The following is a 21,085-nucleotide window of genomic DNA, read 5'->3' as shown; positions in this document are numbered from 1 at the left end:
TGCGGAAGGAAGACACCTACTCAGTTATGGCCCATTAGTGATTGAGATTAGGTCTTGCTAAGGGGCCCAACTGAGTAGNCTTTTTTTATTGCTAGTGGGGTGGAACTAAGTCCCTTGTACTGCGGCCACTTCTGGCCTATTGTACCAGCCCCAGATGATAGGTGAGGGTGATTGTGGAGCAATTGGTGGAATGAAGAGTGGTAGGGGAAACCGAAGTACTCGAAGAAAACCTTCCCCAGTGCCACTTTGTCCACCACAAATCCCACTTGACCAGACCCCGGGATCGAACCCGGGCCGCCGCGGTGGGAAGCCAGTGACTAACCGCTTGAGCTATGGCGTGGCCTTCGTGAATTAAGTTATGACTGATTGGACCCAAGCGGGATGACGTAATGGGAGGCTGAAGAAAATTCAGTAAAGAGGAGTTTCATAACTTATAATATTTACTATATATAATTAGAATGAGTAAGTAAAATGAATATGATAGGCAGGGCATGCAGCAAGCATGGGAACAAAGATGAAGGTATACGGAATTTTAGTGAAAAAGCCAGTAAGAAAGAGGCCGCTAGAAGACAAACACGTAGGTGGGAGGATAATATTAAAATACATGTTAGGGAAATAATGTGCGGTGGTATGAACAAGGTTGTATCTGGTTCAGGACAGGGACTACTGACGGATCTAGTGAATAATATAATGCAATTTCGGGTTCTATGAATCGTTGGAAAATTCTTGAGCAGCTGAGCGACTAGTGACTTGGATTCATTGAGTTATTTAAAACGTTTTCGATAGCACGATATAGTCAGTAAATAGGTCAAAATTGGATATAACACGTAAAACATGTGATATTCGAACCTAAAAAGAAAAAACATTTCTAGATATATCCTCCACCAAAACTGACACACTTGTCCCATCGCTTTACCAACGCGCCGAGACACGCAGCACACAAGTTTTTTTTTATACTGTTGTCTCAATCACTTCCGCACCTCCGTTTCATCATCTCTGACTTTCGAATGTCCTTGAGATAATTTGTCGACCCAGTTGTTCAGCACTCTACGTGACAAACCCTTCCCACCATAAGCAGGAAACATTTTTTTTTACAAATATCCTTTGCATTGGGTCCTTTTGACCCCCCAAAAACTCTGCTCTTCGGTAATACGTTATATACCTGAAGTACAGTAGCTATTTTGACTGCTAAAATTAACCTCTGAACATGCGCCTGCGCGTCTGTTACCTAGACTCTCATGAAGCTGAAATTTACTTCTACCTAGCGATACGCATAGAAAACCTATTATATATATTACAACTGTTTTACTACCATTTATAGCAAATTTACTGACTCTCTGTCAGTAATGAATGATAGGGTAATTTGTCAAGTTTAAATATTTTTGACAATGATGTTCTGCAATAAACATGACAAACTTCTGGGATCTTACGTTGTTTAGGAAGATCGATACCAATTTTTTGGAGAAATGTGCTCTCTCCGTCTTCATGGATTAAGCACAGGAGCAATTTTACTTTTATCACATGTCAGCTGCCGGTCACAGTGGCCGCGCCGTCTGAGGCATAAACTGTCTTCANGCTGATAACGAAATCCGAATTGGTGATCCGGAAGGATGTGCTGGGTAGCCGCGCCGTCTGAGGCATAAACTGTCTTCGCTCGCTCGAAAGCTGAGATCGTGGGTTCGAATCCTACTCAAGGCATGGATGTCTGTATTGCTTGCGTTTATTACGTGTTTGTGTTGTCCTGTGTTTAGGTAGAGGCCTTGTGACGAGCTAATCTTAGGTCCAAGAGTCCTACCATTTGTAAAATGATCAAGTTGCTCCAAATTTGGAGCAAGAGGAAGGAAAAAACTTTCAAAGAAGCTATTTGTGTTTATCTCAGTGTACCACTTGACACAATTTACCTATCTCAACACACTTAACACCATCTTCGAAAGAAGTACTGCCAGACATTTGCCATTCTGTCAAAAAGTTACACAGATCGTGGTTATCGAATGGGTAGTATTTCTTAATCTGGAAATCTCGAAATGGCCCAGAAAACGGCCGGTCGAGGTTTATAATGCTCTTCTTAGTCTTTCGAGTCAAATGCCGGGTTAATTATGTTAAGACTGCCTCCCTCCCAATATTTTGCAACATATTACTCAGTAATCACCCCACAATTCGACGCTATGTTGTCTGAGGTAAGGACAGCGCCGTTAATTAAACCACGATCTTAATTAACTAAAGTATCTATCTATCTATATCTATCCATCCATGCATCCATAGCCCTTGTGGACTTTGGCCGCTATTTTCAGTTTTTTAATCTGTGCACAGCCCTCCACAGAACTTCTTGGACAGGGGTCAGCCCGTCACAAGGCCGCTACCTACACATAGAACAACACAAACACAGAATAAAAGCACACAGACATCCACATCTCGAGTTGGATTCGAACCCATGATCTCAAGAGTTCGATCGGGCGAAGATGATTCGTGTCTTTAAACGTGCGGCCACTGAGATCGGCTAGATAAAGCACTGTCAAGTGTCACAGTGACTAAAGACTGGGTTCGGATTGGTAACTGGATTTAGTGGAATGGTCAGCTTCACACCTCTGCCGCTTTACCCCCAGGGAAAGAGCCCCCGGTACCCATTGGATAGGAAGATGGGTGGGCCCCAGGACCGGTGTGGACGATATGGAGAAGAGAAAATCCTGACCTTACCCGGACTTGAACTCCGACCCCTCGGTCGTCCAGCCCGTAGCTGGTCGCTATACCGACTGAGCTACCGTTCTTTAAGAAGAAATCGCCTTATATTTGAACAAATACAGTACTTTATACAGAATCGAAATATATATTAAACAATTATTATGTACGATTTTTTGGGCGGAAGTGGTTGGCTATAGAAAATTATATACATATATATATATTTTTTTTAATCTTTTACTAACCTATGCACACATGAGTGAACTCGTGATAAGTCTGAAAAATGATGCTCTGTCTTCTTGCAGAGATTATTAATGCTTCCGTTTTTTTAGTATTGAAAATTACAATACGCCATTAGTCTTATGGTCATTCATCATCTTTATTCAGCAGACAAGACCATTCATACTGACATAGAACCTCATGATTATGCGTCAGTTTCAGTAGTCATTCTCAGTCAATCAGCTAACTGCATACGAAAAGAATGCTATAAATCAGACGAAGTTACACAAGTAAGTTATAAATGAAGTAGGATAAGTAAGTTGAGAGTCATTCGCAATACGATATTTTACTTCCATGTGATGCGCGTATTTACATACATTCAAGGGGAAACTCACGTCACACAAACTGACATATTATCTTACAATGGCTACTACAGTGGACAGATTACACGTTCCTAACACTCAGTCTGCAATGAAGGCTGTTTTACACAAAGAGCGGCGCATTCTTGAAAACAGTTGCAGTATAATGAAGCGTTCGAAAGAATTCTTCCAGGCTGGACTTCAGTGTAATTACATGTGCATAAATAATTTGTAGAAATAACAGTAAATCTTGAAGAATGCCGTCTTCTGGGATGTGGCGCCGTGTAGATCTTGTTTGAACCGACGTTTTGGAGGGATGTATCGTCTCTGTCTTCAGGGTGGTGTCGAATGTGTCGATGAGTAGCCTCCTCATAGAGGAAAACTTTGTAAGATCTGAGGTTTTCACGACGATGACTGAAGAATACCGTGAAGACCTCAGATCTTAACAGTAACGTTAATTTATAGCGAATATCCAAGAACGTGTACTATTAGTATCGCTGCAAATTCAAGGGAGAAATCTGAGAATATTTTGAAAGCAAATTCCCCAAGTCTGGACCTACAGACAAATAAATTCGCGATTTTGCAATAATATCATAAAGACGCTTTTCATGGACATTATAAAGAAGAGTCGAATTCATGTAAAGCAGGAATTATATTGGACATACACGAAAACATATTAAATTGATCAGCTAACATTCAGTGTAGACTTCACTAACACAAATTTAGTTGAAATTCGTTCGGTAGTTTCGAAGAAAAAAGCATTTCAGACATAAAGAAGAGCTTGCTACCTGTTTCACGCTGGTTTCTTGCTTGGCTTGCTCTTCGAGCTTGAATATGGAAGCGATAAATTCCAGCGAAACATCTGTTGACGTAAAAATATATATATAAAAAAATAAGCTATACCTGTACCAGGCCGTGAAGGCCCATACGGTTGTGAGACGTTGAGGGTCCCACATTATCTAGACAATCGGCTCAAAGATGGCGGTAAAGTTGTCAGCCTTACGCGCCGGCCGCGCTTTACTCCCCAGGAAAATTATTTAATTAATTCCTGGTACTCATTTCTGTTAGAGGCTGAGTAAACCCCAGGGCCTAGTGCGGCTGGAGGGATTAGGTCAACTGAAAAAAATCCAATGACCTCATCGGGATTTACTTAAAATTTTCACGATGGAGTGCGTTCGTATTATGTTCTTCTGGATGCAGACGTTTCGGATCCTGATCAGAACACTCTATATCCACAGGTAAGGCTACAAGTATCATAACCAAGGAGAACATAATGTAACATGCAATTCCTTTGGCAATTATAAAGGTTACAGTATATTGTGGTCACGGTTATCTAGTCCAAAACCATTTCCAAACAGAATTTACTCGTAGGTATATAATTCTGTATTTCAGCATCCTGTTGCACATCTTTAATTAAACGTCTATGTCAGTAATGCAACAGTGATTATAATATTCACAATTTAGCACTCAACACATGTTTCGGACATAGATGGCCATCTTCAGGTGTTTCAGTGCGTCCAAACTGCTACACTGCTTTGATGCGCACTAAAATTGCGCGTTAAGTCCACTTAAAATAACATAAATAATTACTTAAATTCCATATTTTTCCCTATTAAGAACGTTCGTCTGGAATATCACACAGTTCTATACAAGTGGGCGACGCCACTTACGAGGTGGAATAGGATTTGACGAGAGATCTTAATAGAAAAGAATTATGGATTTTAAGTAATTATTTATGTTATTTTAAGTGGACTGCAACGCGCAATTTTAGTGCGCATCAAAGCAGTGTAGCAGTTTGGACGCACTGAAACGCCTGAAGATGGCCATCTGTGTCTGAAACATGTGTTAAGTGCTAAATTGTGAATATTTTAATCATTGTTGCATTATTGATGGACTGTGATACATAGACGTTTAATTGTAGGTATATAGTTTGATTTACCTTCGTCCCTCGCGGCGTCTGTCATCATCAGGGCCCGGAGTTTGATGACATGTCATCTTTTTTCCCTTGTATCCTATGCGATACTCTCAAATATGTAAATCTTGGATATGAACTGCTGGTTACAGAAATGTAAATTTTATAGGTAATTTTTTGTCATTTTTTGACATTTTTAGGTTTAAGGCCATTTTTTCATTTTGAGGTATTTTTTTGGTAAATTTTTGGACTTCTAAGGGTATTTCTTGTCATTTTTGGCCATTTTAGGGAATATTTCTTCATATGTTTTCTGAAATGTGAATATCATGGAAGCGAAGTGTTCTTTCTTTTCTCCTTTAGGTCATTTTTCTGGATTTTTTCTGACACTTTGTAGATCATTTTTAAATATTTTCAGGTCATCAAAATCCGGGCCCTGGTCATCATGACATTGGAAATGATGACAGCAGATTATGTCACCCTGTAATACAAAGACAAATGCAGCTAGGCGGACACGTCACTACCACGTGGAGCTACAGGTGAACTGATGACCCCACTTACTGCCAGCAGACGCTCATGCGCCTGCGTCAAACCGGCAACTCACGGAAAGGACCTTGTAGTTCGTTTCATTTCTTCCGCAATTTTATGGCGCTGTATCAATTGAACTAATTGCTGTATATGGTATCAAATAATGAAATGGATGATAGTTGTCAAGGCTACTAAAATTACGATAAATGATACAACCTCCGTCCCAAGTGCACACAATATATATTTATATGTCTTTGATCTTGCTCTTTCTACACTACATGTTTCGGCCTCTATCGGCCATCATCAGGTGTATACTCTTAACGTTGCTGCCACACTGAACCCAGCCTAAAACTTAACATTTAAAAACACAATGTCACATTCTTCGTATTATCAACATCTACATCGTTGATATGTGTCTGGTATGTAGATTATGTTGCACACGTCAAACCCGATATTCTTGTAGTAGCACTCTAAAAATCTTTAGTTATGATGTTTTTAAAACCTTTTAAAATTTTCTCTAAATTTTAAATTTAAAATTTAGAGAAAATTTTAAAAGGTTTTAAATTTAAAATTTAGAGAAAATTTTAAAAGGTGTTAAAAACATCATAACTAAAGATTTTTAGAGTGCTACTACAAGAATATCGGGTTTGACGTGTGCAACATAATCTACATACCAGACACATATCAACGATGTAGATGTTGATAATACGAAGAACGTGACATTGTGTTTTTAAATGTTAAGTTTTAGACTGGGTTCAGTGTGGCAGCAACGTTAAGAGTATACACCTGATGATGGCCGATAGAGGCCGAAACATGTAGTGTAGAAAGAGCAAGATCAAAGACATATAAATATATATTGTTTGCACTTGGGACGGAGGTTGTATCATTTATCGTGTGGAGTGCAACAGGATGCTTAAATATAATACTACTAAAATTACGTAAAATATTAAATTATGTAAAACCAAAATGCAAGACCTAGGTCATCTGCTTCCTTCATTCATAGGGCCGTAGCAATTACAAAGCCCGACGTATTTCAGCCATATGTTGCCATCTTCAGGAGCGTCCAGTTGCAACAGATAACTTTATGTTAGTTTCTCAAGAAATACTTAAAATTTTATTATAAATTCTTATAATGTGGTTCTTTAATGACGCTGCCAGTATCGAGATTAAAGAATGTGGGGCAGTTCGTGGAATGAAAATTGGTAGGGCAAACTGAAGTACTCGGAGAAGACTGACTTCAGTGCCATGTTGTCCACCAAAAATCCCTGACTTGCTCTGGGATCTAACCCGGGGCTTGACAGTGATAAGCCGGCGACTAACGGCTAGAGTTACGACATAACTTTGGAGGGCATTATATTCTGGGATTTAGCGCCGTGTAATCTGGTGGAAAATTCGCCGACATTTCGGAAGAACATATTTTTCCATAGTCATGGTCCAGGTGCACGAATGTGAGAATTTTACGTCCTGTTTCAAATGAGTATAACAGGGTGTTTCATGACTTTAGGGCATAACTGCAGGAGGTGATTTCCTAGGTCTTTGTGATCAAAAAAGTTCATATGAACATGTGTCCGATTTTGGACGGTTACGGAGTTATGACCGTTTTTCATTCCTGTACATGCCCTCGTGTGAACCGCGTCTATCATCTGGCGGGTCGCTATTTTTAGCCAGCTACAGACAGAGCGTTCTCGTTATCTCGACACTTGAGAGGTGCCTAAGGCGTGGTGGGTTGGTATGTACCCGCGCGGTTCACAACCGAGCGGCAGCCTATGTTGCGGCCGGCGGTGGCATTTTCGAAAATCAGCTTTAACCACCAATAAATTCAAATTAAAGGTAATTTCACGCCGTTAACTTTACATTCATACTTTAAATGTATCATGTATTATGTTGGTTTATTATTTTGTTCCGTTTATTGTCAGTAATCGTTACCTTCTATTCTGAGTTTAAAACGGTCATAACTCCGTAGCCGTCCAAAATCGGACACATGTTTATATGAACTGTTTTTGATCACAAAGACCTAGGAAATCACCTCCTGCAGTTATGCCCTAAAGTCGTGAAACACCCTGTATATATATATATATACACATATAACTGTATAACTCTACGAAAATGATTATTTCTTAAGAAGCCGCCAGTCGTTCAGCTGCTCAAGAATTTCCCAACATCTTACGGAAACCGAAAATTCATTACCGTGTTCACAAGAGCCCTCCACTTGTCCCTATCCTGAGCTACTCTGTTTACAGATCGATGCTAAGAGAAATTCTGACATAAAATATAGCATAATATATAAGAAGCCAATGTTGACGTTATGTAGCCTCGATACTGACAGCGTCATTAAATAACCAACTATGAACTACAAGCTGATGAAGTGTACGTCTTGTGTGAGGTAATGCGAGAGAAGCTGGAGTGTAAGGATAATTTCTGACGTCTATTTGGCAGCGTCCTGTTGTGCGTCCTTACGTTGCCTGCAAGTGCTCTTCTTAAACTAATTAGCTAGATACTGAAATAGCTAGCTAGTACATCTAATACATCATCCTTTCTCATATCTTCTCATACAAATATAAATCATTCTTCTATAGTTCGCTGGCTTCTTATTTTTTCCCCTTGGCACTATAGCCCCAGTGGGCCTACGCCTACCTCCATGAGCTTCTCCGTTCACTTCGGTTTTTCTAGATCTTACACATTCGGTGGGACTCCTTGGGCGGGTGATCAGCTCGTCGTAAGGCCTCTACCTGTACACAAACACCGAAAGACGCACACAAACATCCACGCCCTGAGTGGGATTCGAACCCACGATCCCGGTTTCCAAGCGAGCGAAGACAGTACATGCCTTAGACCGCTTGGCTACCGTGACCGGCTCGCTGGCTTCTTATATCATGCATATTTTAATGTCAATAGTATTAAGCATAGATCTATAAACAAATTTTGAATTAAGGGTTATAACTTCTGGGATATAAGGACGTGTAGTCCGATGAAAGTCAACCAATATTTCGGAAGAACTTATGGCCTCCATTTTCAGGGGTACCTGTTTCGTTTTGGTTTCTTTCTTGACATGTTCTTCGACAGTGAAGATGGAGGCACGCGGTAGCGTTGTGGTTGAGGGGCTACGCTACAAGCCGGAAGGTCGCGGGTTCAAATCCCGATTTTTTCAGTTGACCTAATCCTTCCAGCCGCCACTAGTCCCTGGGGTTTACTCAGCCTCTAACAGAAATGAGTACCAGGAATTAATTAAATAATTTTCTTGGGGAGTAAAGCGCTGCTGCCGCGTAAGGCTGACAACCTTACCGCCATCTTTGAGCCGATTGTCTAGATAATGTGGGACCCTCAACGTCTCACAACCCTATTGGCCTTCACGGCCTGGTACAGGGATAGCTTTACTTTTCTTATCATTGAGACAGTGAAATTAGCTGTCGACACAGAAACAAAAACAATAAAGCATTGCTGCAATTTACGTTGTTCTCAGAATAGCCGTTTTGGGGGATATGACGCCGTGCATTCTAGTTAAACTTTACCGATGATTTGGACGAATGACCTGCCTCCATCATCAGGGTAGGGAAAGAGCCAACTGTGGAATAAAATATTTTTCCTCTCCTCCCAGTTAATATGACGTCGAAACTTGATCATTTGAAGTCATAATTTCGTTAATCTCGTCTCCCCACGTCCCCTCACGCCTCTCACTGGCTCACTTAGAGTTCTCTGCCATCTGCCAATTCTTGCAAAAAGACCATTTCAAAGGCCACACATTTTTCACTGCTCTGATATCCACAGGCTCGAACAACGTCCCGAATCCTCTCCAGTCCCTCGTCTTACTCCACACTACAGTGCCCACTCTCGGCATATTCCTCTACCCTAAAATGGAGGCAGACGTTCCTCCGAAACGTCGACAAACTTCCACCAGTCTACATAGCATCACATCCAAAAAGACAGTCATCATCATCATCATCAGTAATCTGTCAAGACGACAGGTCCACAGTCTCTTCCAAAACAATTCCTCTACTTAATGCGATCTAGAGCTTTCTCCTTTAAATGACAGTATCCTCTTCTGTCCCCAAGGTCATCCAGCATCTTCTTACATCTTCTTCCTCGTCTTCTTCTCACTTCTAGCCACCCATCTATCTTTCCTTCGATAACTTCTTTTAGAAGGCAGTTTCTGCGTAAAACATGACCAATCCAATTAGCCTTCCGTTTTCTTATTTCGTGTAGGATATTCCTCTGCTCACTGACTCTAATTAACACTTCTTCATTTCTCACATAATCGGTCCAACTGATCTTCTCCATCCTTCTCCAACACCACATTTCAGAACTTTCCAGATGTTTCTGATCTACTTCCCCAAGTGAAAAAGACAGTAATGTCCGAAAAATATTTTCTTCAGATAAATGACAACTGCCGGTCGCTGTAGCCGAGCGGTCTAAGGCGTGCACTGTCTTCGCTCGCTCGGAAGCCGGGATCGTGGGTTCGAATTCCACTCAGGGCATGGATGTTTGTGTGCAGGTAGAGGCCTTGCGACGAGCTGATCACCCGCCCAAGGAGTCCTACCGTATGTCTAAGATCTAGAAAACCTGAAGTGAACGGAGAAGTTCATGGAGGTAGGCCTAGGCCCACTGGGGCTGTAGTGCCAAGGAAAAAAAATGACAACAATGAAAAACGACACCCAGATCGGGCGTGGCCATGTCTGTGGCATGGTTAGGATTTGTTTTCAGATTGCAACAAAAGCGCAAGAACGAGTGTAAACGTCTTACTGTGTCAAACACTGATATTTTCGCTTATGAATTTAATACGGCTGAAACGTAATTAATGTAAACTCTTGTTACGAAACATCTAACGCCCTACCATGCCCGTATGTGACTTACCGGATTTACTCAATCGCACGCTTTACAGAATGGAGAATTCTGAAATGCAATTCAGCCGGACTGTCGGGCTTGTCTGAAGGAACATTGGCTCGAAACGGGTCTTTGACTCACTGTCAGCTGCTAACCTACATTTCTGTAGCGACCTACAATGCGAGGAAAAGTGCACTGAACCGTAAGCCACGGCTTGTTGAACGTACATCAAGCCTCACAAATTTACTCCAACGTCCAATAAACAGTCGCAGGTTGTTGCCTTGTTTAAATATAACTCCTTGTAGAACACAATTCTATTTGTTTACTTAGGTACAAAATTAATGTCATTAATATTAAAAAAAAGTCCCTACCTAACATAAATTACACTTCTTCTCCATTCCAAACACTATTTGGTTAATGTTCTCCTTCAGACCTTTACGGATTAGGCCGTTTGGCTATTAATGTAAATGTAAAGTTGTTCCTATATTCAGTTAATTACTATGCCATGAAAGCATAAGAGTGTGGGGTATAGCCCCATCAGTCTTGACCTCAGCACTAGATGGAGAGTAAGTGGTCAGCTTCACGCCCCGGATGTTTAACCCCACGGAAAAATCCCTAAATAAAAGGCCGTGTGGATCCCAGAGCCGGCCTGGATGTTGTGGACAAGATAAAAATCTTTCCCCTTCGCGGAGATCGAACCCCAACCGTCTAAGTCCTTAGTCCATTGCTATACCAACTGACCTATCCCAACACCACCATTTGGTTTCCTCCAATTCGAAATTAGTTTATGGAATTATGAATTTTACAGACATTTGAGAAGACTTCTTTGACGGGGTATCAGCCCCTTCACAAGGCCCCAGCCTACACAGGAAAACACGAACACAGAAGAAAAACGGACATACATCCATGACATGAATCTGTTTCAAGGACGTGATCCTAATGTTAGAACGGCCGAAGGGACACGACAGCTGCTTGCAGTAGTAATCGCTGTGCAGTCAGAGAATCACATGAAACATACTTACACAGTGTAGCCAAAGCACACATTTCGTGACGTTAAGTAAAATAACCGATGTTCGTCAAAGTGATAATGGCACTATTTCCCATCTGCTGTCTGAAGTATAAAGATTAAAAGAAACCTAAACAAAACTGTATTTTTCCCTTTGTCTTATTTTGGTGTGAAACTTGGTATCTCACACTAAGGGAAGAAGACAACTGAGGAGAAACAGAAAGCTGGAAAAAATGTATAAGGAACTTAGTAATTTTTAGGTTTTGGTTATTATCAGAATATTCAAATCAAGGAAGATGAGATAGGCGAGGCATGAAGCATGCATGGGAGAGAAGAGAAATTTACACAAAGTTTCGGAAGATAATTCTGAAGGAAGCAGACCAGTTGCAAAGTGTTAGGCATAGGTGGGAGATTAATATTGAAAATAAGTTTTAAATAAATATAACAGGAAGGCGTGAACCCTACTGACCTGACTCAGAGCTTTTGTGAACACAGCAATGAACGTCCGGGTTCCATAAAATGTTGGGAATGTCTCTACTTTAAGCGCTTAGAGAAGTGCTCTGGTCCATGGATTTGGTTAACAGGACAGGTAGGTCGATAAGTGAACTGGCAAGGGCATGTGAGCTTCATATAGTGGCTTACTTTAAGTTTTATCCTTGTATATTCATGGGAGGTCAAGAAAACCCTGAAAAGCCTCTGTAGTGCCGGTCTCTGCACCCAACTCGTTATCTCTTGAACTCAAATGCAAATTAACTAACTAACTAATCAACCAACTAACAAACTAAGTTTAAGGAGCTGAGTCATTCTTGAGAAGCCACTAATTGCTCGGCTATTAAGGATACTCCCAGCACTTTATGGAACCCGAACGTTCATCACTGTGTTCAAAATAGCCTGCCACTAGGTCATGTCCTGAGCCAGATTAATCCAGTCCATGCTACCCCTCACAGCATAATTTCAATTTCATATAAACGAAGAATAGTCTCTATACATAACATCCACTGTGTTTGCCAATAAGAATATTCACTCAGGGACGTAACCTCGATTTTACACACTGACTGTGTGTATGTGTGTATTTGTGTGGAGGGGTCGGTGGTGAAAAGTATTAGATTTATTGATACTGTTTTAGTTTTCCGTAGTGTTATCCAGGAACGCGGGGCACGCGGTACTGTAGTTAGTTGAAGCACTATGCTACAAGCCGGAAGATCGAGGGTTCCATTCATGGTGAAGTGGATTTTTTTCAATTGACCTAATCCTTCCAGCCGCACTATGACCCTGTGATCGACTAATCCTATAATATAAATGAGTGCCAGGAATCTTCCTGTCGGTAAAGGTCGGCCGGCGCGTAAGACTGGCAACCTTACCAACATCTGTGAGCCTACTGTCTAGAGAAAATGTGGGAGCCTCGACGTCTCACAAACCTTTGGGCCTTCACGGCCTGTTACAGGGATAGCTTTGCTGTTACCTTTTATCTTACCTTATTCATGAACGTAAGAATCTTGAATTGAGTATAGAATTCTCTTTCTCTGCACCAGGGGTTCCCGAAATTTTTTACGTTGCGCCCGACTTAAAAAAAATTAATAAGTTGTATGCCCCCTTCCAGAACAAGTGCAAAGAAATTTGACATAAAATTTAGCTATGACCATACATTTCTTTCACTACGTGTTATTCGATGTATTTAATTTTAGTTTTTATTTTTTATACCTGGATTAGTGGGACGGATGGCCCTCTCTGTGGTCTAGTGGTTAGACTTCCTGGTTGCAGTTCCAGAGGTCCGGTTTCGATTCCCGGCGCTACCAGATATTTTCTGAGAAGTAGTGGGTCTGGAACGGGATCCACTCAGCCTCATGATGATGATTGAGGAGCTATTTCAAGGAAATAGCGGTTCCGGTCTAGAAACCCGAAATTAACGGCCATGGGGATTCGTTGCGCTGACCACGCGACACCCTCTATCCGCTAAAGTTGTCACTAATTCGCTTAGTTGGGGGTGGAGTCCAACTGGATCCACTCTGCACGGCGGCCACTGATTGGCCTGTTGTAGCCTGCCCCGGCTGATTATGATGATGGAGAATTTGGTGGAATGAAGATTGGCAAGGGAAACCGAAGTACTCGGAGAAAACCTGCCCCAACGCCACTTTGTCCACCACAAATCCCACTTGACCAGACCCGGGATCGAACCCGGGCCGCCGCGGTGAGAATCCATCGACTAACCGCTTGAGCTATGGCGCGGCCAAGTTGGCACTAATTTCGCCGACAAGCGGCGGTCGCACGATCGGTATAGTTCACTTGCGGACTAAAGCCACGGAGTTGGTTTGTTTAGTTTAGTGGGACGGATGTGGTTCCCTCACTGAACATAACTTATCATACCGAGGTTGGAGCTTTGAAATGGCCACGCTAAGGTAGTTTTCCAGGTTCATCGTAGAATAATAATTTGTTTTGATGGACGCCACTGCTAAGATCCAGTCTCGCACAGGTAGGATATTGCCAAACGAATGAGGATGTTCAAAGCTTTCCTGCTGAGGTGAGGGAAATCCCCTGCAATGCCCACCCAAAATTCTACGTCCCACTTCCTAGGAAAGTGAACAGATACAAGTTCAATATATTTTTAATTCTTCTTCAAGAGAAAAGTCGTAATTTGGGGGCGAATTAGTACGAAATGTATCCATGATCCATTTGTATTTATCACTTACTGCTTCTGGAAAATACTTAGAAAACCTGGATTACGAATAAACCAAATGATCATAATACGCTGATAAAGTTCAGTATCACTTGTTGCCACACTGATTTCCTCTACCAAATTCTTCGAGCCGGAAAACATGTTGAATTATTTCCCTTCTAGTTTCCTGACCTACAAGTCCAACTTCCTAATCAATTCCTTCACTTTAACTGTCACTACGATAATGTTACTGTCGTCCTTTTCCTTACATACTTTGGTTCAAAGTATTGCACTTCTAAAAAAGTATCACTTAAATATGCAAACTCAGAAACAAAATGTTCAATGAGAAAATGCTCAGCATCTAGTGCCGAGGTGAAGGAAACTTCCACTCCCATATACGCCTTCATGGCGTGGTGCTTAATTAGGTAATGAAAGGGAGAACTTTACCGTTTCTACTTTACCTAATATTTCCAGCCGCACTATGACCCTGAGTCGACTCAGTCTCTAATAGAAATGAGTACAAAACCCGTGCTACTCCTTCTCGCAAGTTGTAAACACGAGCGACAACTTTTCCTCTTGATAAACAACGGACTTACAGTAAGACACGAGCGACCGATAGCGTGCCCGATTCCCTCGCGCAATTCTGCATAACGTCCGCACTTCCGTGCACAAGTCTTTACGTAGTTTACAGTTTTATCGCTGTATCCATCATCTCACTCAGTTTTGGGAGTATTTCTTTCGTAACCAGTATTCACGATGTACCATACAGTGCATCCACACAGATTCTAATGTTGACTGCTTAATTAAAGCCTCCTGTCCTTTATTTCCGTCATTAGTAGAGCCGCATCCGTGAAAACACCAACACAGTCTGAAAATTATGTGCTTTCTCTTTTATGAAATGATCAACAATTTTGAAGAGTTCTTCTGCTGTTGCTCTTCTTTTTATAAGTTTGCAGGAAAGCATATATTCATTAATTGTTGTATTTTCAACGTATCGCACGTAAGCTACCAGATGACCAATACTACAATCAGTCGCTTCGTTAATCCGTATCGAAAAACGTTTGTTTCTCAACTTCTCAATCGTCCGCTCTTCTAAATCTTCCGATTTATCAGAAATCAAACGAAAGAACGTGTTGTTTGATATCGGTAGTTGATTAAAGCACTATGCTGCTAGCCGGAATGGCGCAAATTCGATTCCCAATAAGGGAAACGGGTTTTTTAAATTGACCTAATCCTTCCACTCACTTCAAGCTAGTGCCGAGGTCAAGAAAACGTGGATCTATACATCCACTCCTCCGTACGTCTTCATGGTGTAGTGTTTAATTACGTAATCACAGGGACAATATTTTTTACCTTACTTAAACCTTCCAGCGAAGTTCATGGAGGTAGGCCTAAGCCCAATGGGGCTGTAGTGCCAAGGAAAAAAAAATCCTTCCAGCCGCACAATGGCCCTGAGGTCGACTCAGTCTTAATAGAAATGAGTACTAGGAATCTTCCTCGGGATTAAGTGGCGGCCGGCGTGTAAGGCTGACAACTTCAGAGCCGTTTGTGAGCCGACGGCCTAGAGAATATGGGAGCCTCGACGTCTCACAACCCGATGGGCCTCCACGGCCTGCTACAGCGATAGCTTTTCCTTTTTATATTCCGAAGCTGCTGAGCACATTTTTCATCGAACATTGTTTGTACCATATCTGTCCCAGCTAGGAGTATCACAGTTTCAGCAATCGTGCGGCATTTCTTGTCCGGTGTTATTCTGCATGACACTTGATAAGACGCTAAGAGGACTTTGGGTGGCACGGCAGTAGTATTAACAAATCGCTTTTGCTGGATACGAATTTAATACGTTTTCTACGGAAGTGGGATCCGAGAGAGCGCAGTCGATATAGCGACTGGTTACGGGCTGGAAATCCGAGGGACCGGAGTTCGAATCCCGGGAGATTCAAGAATATTCTCTGCTCCACGTAGTCCAGACCGGCTCTGGGGCCCACCCAGCCTCCTATCAAATGGGCACTGGGGGGGGGGCTTTCTCCCCGGGGGTAAAGCGGCCGGGGCGTGAAGCTGACCACTCACCTCCAGCTAGTGTCGAGGTCAAGAATACGTTGATCTATACATCTACTCCCACATAAGCCATCATGGCATAGTGCTTAATTAGTTAAGCACAGGGACAAATTAACCTTTGTTTTACCTTCCAATGGAAGTATTCTTCGCGTCTTTCATTTCTGAATATTTCAAGGTCCCTCTTCAGTTTATTTGACTTCATACTGGCAGCTGCTAAAAAACTGAGACGCAAAACACAGAGGTCGTTCTTCACTGTAATTACAACACTCGTAAAACAGACAGACAAACAGGATTCATAATACACGATTTCGGTTTCGACATGCAGCTGCGACTACTGTTTCTGTAGTTTGGTCGCCTGTTTTTATACACGCTACAAATCTGTGCAATATTCTCTGGTTCACGGAACACCACTTACTAGTACTCGATAGTGGACCAGAATGTGCTATCGGTAATTGGTTGAGGCACTGTGCTACAAGCCGGAATGTTGCACGTTCGATTCCAGATGTGGTCATTGGATTTTTTAATTAACTTAATCCTTGCAGCAGCACTATGATCCTGAGGTCGACACAGCCTCTAAAGAAACGAGTACCAGGAATCTTCCTGGGGGTTAAGGGCTTCCGGCGTGTAAGGCTGACAACCTCACCGCGGTCTGTGAGCCGATTGTCTAGAAAATGTGGGAGCCTCGAAGTTTCACAACCCCGTGGACCTCCACGGCCTGTTACAGGGATAACTGTGTTTTTTTTTCTTTTACCTTGGTGTACATATAGTAATTTATATGATAAGGTATGTTATTATGGGGTGACTGTCCTGACCCAAGATATCGGTGGGCTGACTGAATTATGTTGGCCGAACGGTAGCGTAATAATGCAGTGATGATGATGATGATCAGTTGGCTGCCTTAGCATGTATTCCAAAGACAAAGAGCAAATACTCATTACAGAATATAGAGGATTTATTGAACTATATGTATATTACATAAAAAAAACGCTAGCGGACATAAGTTTGGCCAGCCATCTCCTAGCAACAACCCAGATAAAAATGCACCCTTCAACTCTGGTCTCGTTCTTAAAAAGTAATCTAATCTAAAGTTGCAGCCCAGTGTCTCGAGACATGAACCCCTCAAGAATCTTAAGTTACATCAGAGTGAGCAAATGATAGGTCCCAGACGAAATACTCTAGCACTACACTGATTTATGAAATGTCAGGGGTAGATATAACATTTTTAAGTGGAGGCAGGTTAACCTTTTGACAAGCTATAGATTTTAGTAGAGGGCATGACCCCAGACATCAGACTCAGGATTTCTAAAACTACAGGGGTAAGAAAAGCCTTTGCGACATCACATATAAAAAAGAAAAATAAAGGTATCCCTGTAAGAGGCCGTGTAGACTCATAAGTTGTTAGACGTCGAGGCTCCCACATTTTCTATACAATCGGCTCACAGGCGGCGGTGAGGCTGTCAGCCTTGCGCGCCGGCCGTTCTTTACCCCTGGGAAGGTTCCTGGTACTCATTTCTGTCAGAGGCTAAGTCGACCCGAGGATCGTAGTGCAATTGTAAGGATTAATTGGATTGAAAAAAGCAATTACCTCATCGGAAATCCAACCCACGACCTTCCGGCTTGTCGCATAGTGCCTCAACTAACTACCCTGCCGCGTGGCCCCTGAAGTGACATGTACAAATGGAATATTACAGATGTAGTAAGAATAGACAACCGAAGGACGAAATTCGCGTATTCTTAGCAGCTAAGTAGACAGGTGTTTGTTTCTGGGCCCTCGACCTCTTGGTACTCATGAAAGGTACAAATATTTTCAAGGTAACACATCCTGTGTACTTAATGTTTTTTATGAGACTTTGCTTGAAGTCATGTAAGTAAAGATNAGACGATACGTTCCTTCGAAACGTCGGTTAACACCACATATACACGGTGCCAAATCCCAGAAGACTGCTTTCTTCAAATATAGTGAAGTTCATTACAAATGTTAATCGACTGTAAAAAAAAGAGTTAACTTTACATTAGACAGAATGTAATAAACATAAAGTCTCATGAAATTATTTCTGACTCTCATTAAGAACACAAGTCAAAATTGAAGACAATATATTCATTATTAATTCTAACAAAATAACCGTGCATGTCTCTTGTCTCCAGGCAATCATAGGGCTTTTCCAAGCATTTGCTACAGTGATCCATCTGTTTCGTGCTTACGTCAGAATAAAATGTTGGACTTTGAGTGATATTTATACAGCTTATTTTCGCCACCAATGTTAATTGAAGATGCCGTTTCATGAAAGCTGATTCGTATGTTGTTCCGAATACGCTACTATTATTTATTTATGGGTTATTTAACATCACTCTCAGCAGCTAAATATACATATCCTCTGGTGATATGAAGACCAATGGAAGTTGTTCCGAAAGTATATGGAAGGGAGCGGTTTTCATCTGATTTGAAATATTATCCGAGCAAGATAATTTCGGGTGTGCGGGACCAGAGGTTGAATAGGTCTTTTTAGTAAAGCCTTCATGTCAGCGTTTATGATAGCGTGGTGGTGACTGCTACCTTCTTCAGTGCTTATCTGGGCCATAGAGTGCATGTTGAAGGAGAAATACTACATGGACAGATGAATGTGTCTGAGAGATACAGCTCTCTTTCGAAGCTGACGTTTTAACGTAAGATAACAAGAAGTTCTAGGAAGAACTGATCACTTACTTTCCTTGATACAACACAGACTGCATAAAAAGGACGCGTCCAACAGTTCTTCTATTGCTGCATATGTATTCGTTGCCGCAGTGGTACCCTACCTAGCCATTGCCTATCAACGTAGGGGAAATATGTATAGACACACAGACTGATGGGAAATATTTATGAGGTACGCCGTTGTGAATGGCTCAGGTACCATTATATACAAGCGTAGTCGGTATAGCGACTAACTACGGGCTGGACCGGCTGGACGACCAAGGGATCGGAGTTCGAGTCCCAAGGTCAAGAAAATGCGGATCTATACATCCACTCCCACATATGCCTTCGTGGCGTAGCGTTTAATTAGTTGAAGACAGGGAGAACTTTTTACCATGACATACATATCAAGTTTCATAAAGATTGGTTCGGCCATTCAAAAGTTGATAGGAAGGGACACACAGACACACAGACAGCATGGAGATTGTGTAAGCCTACCTTCATTAGTTTTTCCAAAATAAAGAAGTAGGCTAAAACGGGTAGTTTTAAAACTGTCTTAGGTATTAACAGCCGATCACAGTGGCCGGGCGGTCTAAGGCATGAACCGTCTTCCCGTGTTCGAACACTCTGATCGTGGGTTCAAATCCTACTCGAGGCATTGTTGTCTGTGTGCGTTTATTCTGTATTTGTGTTGTTCTGTGCGTAAATAGAAGCCTTGAGACGAGCTGATCCCCCGTTCAAGGTGTCCTACCGACTGTGACGGATTAAGAAACCGAAAAAACAACCGAGGCCCACAAGGGCAGTAGAGCCGTAGGTAGGTAGTTAACCTAGTTTAGGCTAACATGCTATGCTGAATTGTGGCTTCTCACTGCTGTTAATGACATAAAATCGTAGTCACGTGTTGTGAGCGCTGATTCCACTATCAACAGAATGCCAGTGATACCAGCTGCTGTTATATACCTGTGAAATTATTCGGTTGAATGGGCTTACTTTCGGAAACTTTAAAACTTAACATTTTTAATTAAATTTAATTATTTAAATTTGAGTTCCTGACAGTAAACATTCTTTGCACACAGGAAGACCACACAGAATAACATCTGTACAGTGTGGAAACAAGAACTAGCCGCTGCAGCACTTTAGACATAGGGCGAGTAACCCTAACAATTTTAAATTTTAAATTTAAAATTTAGAGAAAATTTTAAAGGATTTTAAAATTATAACTAAAGATTTTATAGTGCTACTACAGGAAAATCAAAATTGACGTGTGCAAAATAATCTACATACCAGACAGATATCAACGAGGTACATGTTGATAATAACGAAGAAAATAACAATGTGTTTTTTAAATGTTAAATTTTAGACTGGGTTCAGTGTGGCAACAACGTAAGAGTATACACCTGATGATGGCCGTTAGAGGCCGAAACATGTAGTGTAGAAGAGAACAAGATCAAAGACATATAATATATATTATTTGCACTTGGGACGGAGTTTGTGTCATTTGTCGTGTAGAGTGCAACAGGATGCTTAAATATAATATTCTTTGCTTCCATGCAACGGAGCATTTGTGTGCCGGCAGAAGATGTGAATTAAGCTCTAAAAGCTTCCCGAAAGGGCAGGATCATTAGACGTGTACGAGAACGTCTCAATGTAACAGAAACACGACTGCTTCAGAGAAACATTGTTGAGGGTAACACCGCTAATTCACAAGGCGCTCAAACCATATTCACTCCTGGCAACAAGAAAAGCTCGGTGTTGTGAAGTGGCTTTCGGGTGAATACGACAGTGTAGAGCCATTACATAATTTAGTGCAGTACTTCACCTTGGAATGCAACGGCAATACAGAACATATGTATTGTAGCATGTAGGCCGTTGCTAGGTAACGACTCTGTAAAAATGTCCGTTGCTAAGAAACAGATTGCTAATATGCACAAATGGGCTAACTGAGAAGCGGTGTTCTCTATGCGGTCCGTTCGACAGCTAAGTGATGCAACAACAGAAGAACTGTTGGGAGAGGTGTTTTCTGGGCGGTCCGTGCAGAGATGTTACAGGTAGTTCAGGTCTAGAATTTGTTTAGTTGTGAGAGAGTCGCCAGCCATTAAGGACGTGAACACGGAAGTTGAGGCATCTACAGCGTTGGAAGCCGTTACTAGACAACGACTTATATTACCCTTATTCTGAGCTTCGCATC

General features: G+C 41.7%; 1 protein-coding gene across 1 annotated transcript in view; it reads right to left on the bottom strand.

Moving 5' to 3' along the window:
• Window positions 1-21,085, bottom strand: part of LOC111874489 (alpha-tocopherol transfer protein-like) — a 106,313-nt gene that overhangs the window by 48,351 nt on the left and 36,877 nt on the right. The window lies entirely within an intron of this gene.

This window comes from Cryptotermes secundus, unplaced genomic scaffold (assembly GCF_002891405.2).
Source record: "Cryptotermes secundus unplaced genomic scaffold, Csec_1.0 scaffold532, whole genome shotgun sequence".
NCBI lineage: Eukaryota > Metazoa > Arthropoda > Insecta > Blattodea > Kalotermitidae > Cryptotermes > Cryptotermes secundus.
The sequence above is the reverse complement of the archived record's forward strand: the minus strand, read 5'-3'. Positions and strand labels throughout refer to the sequence as shown.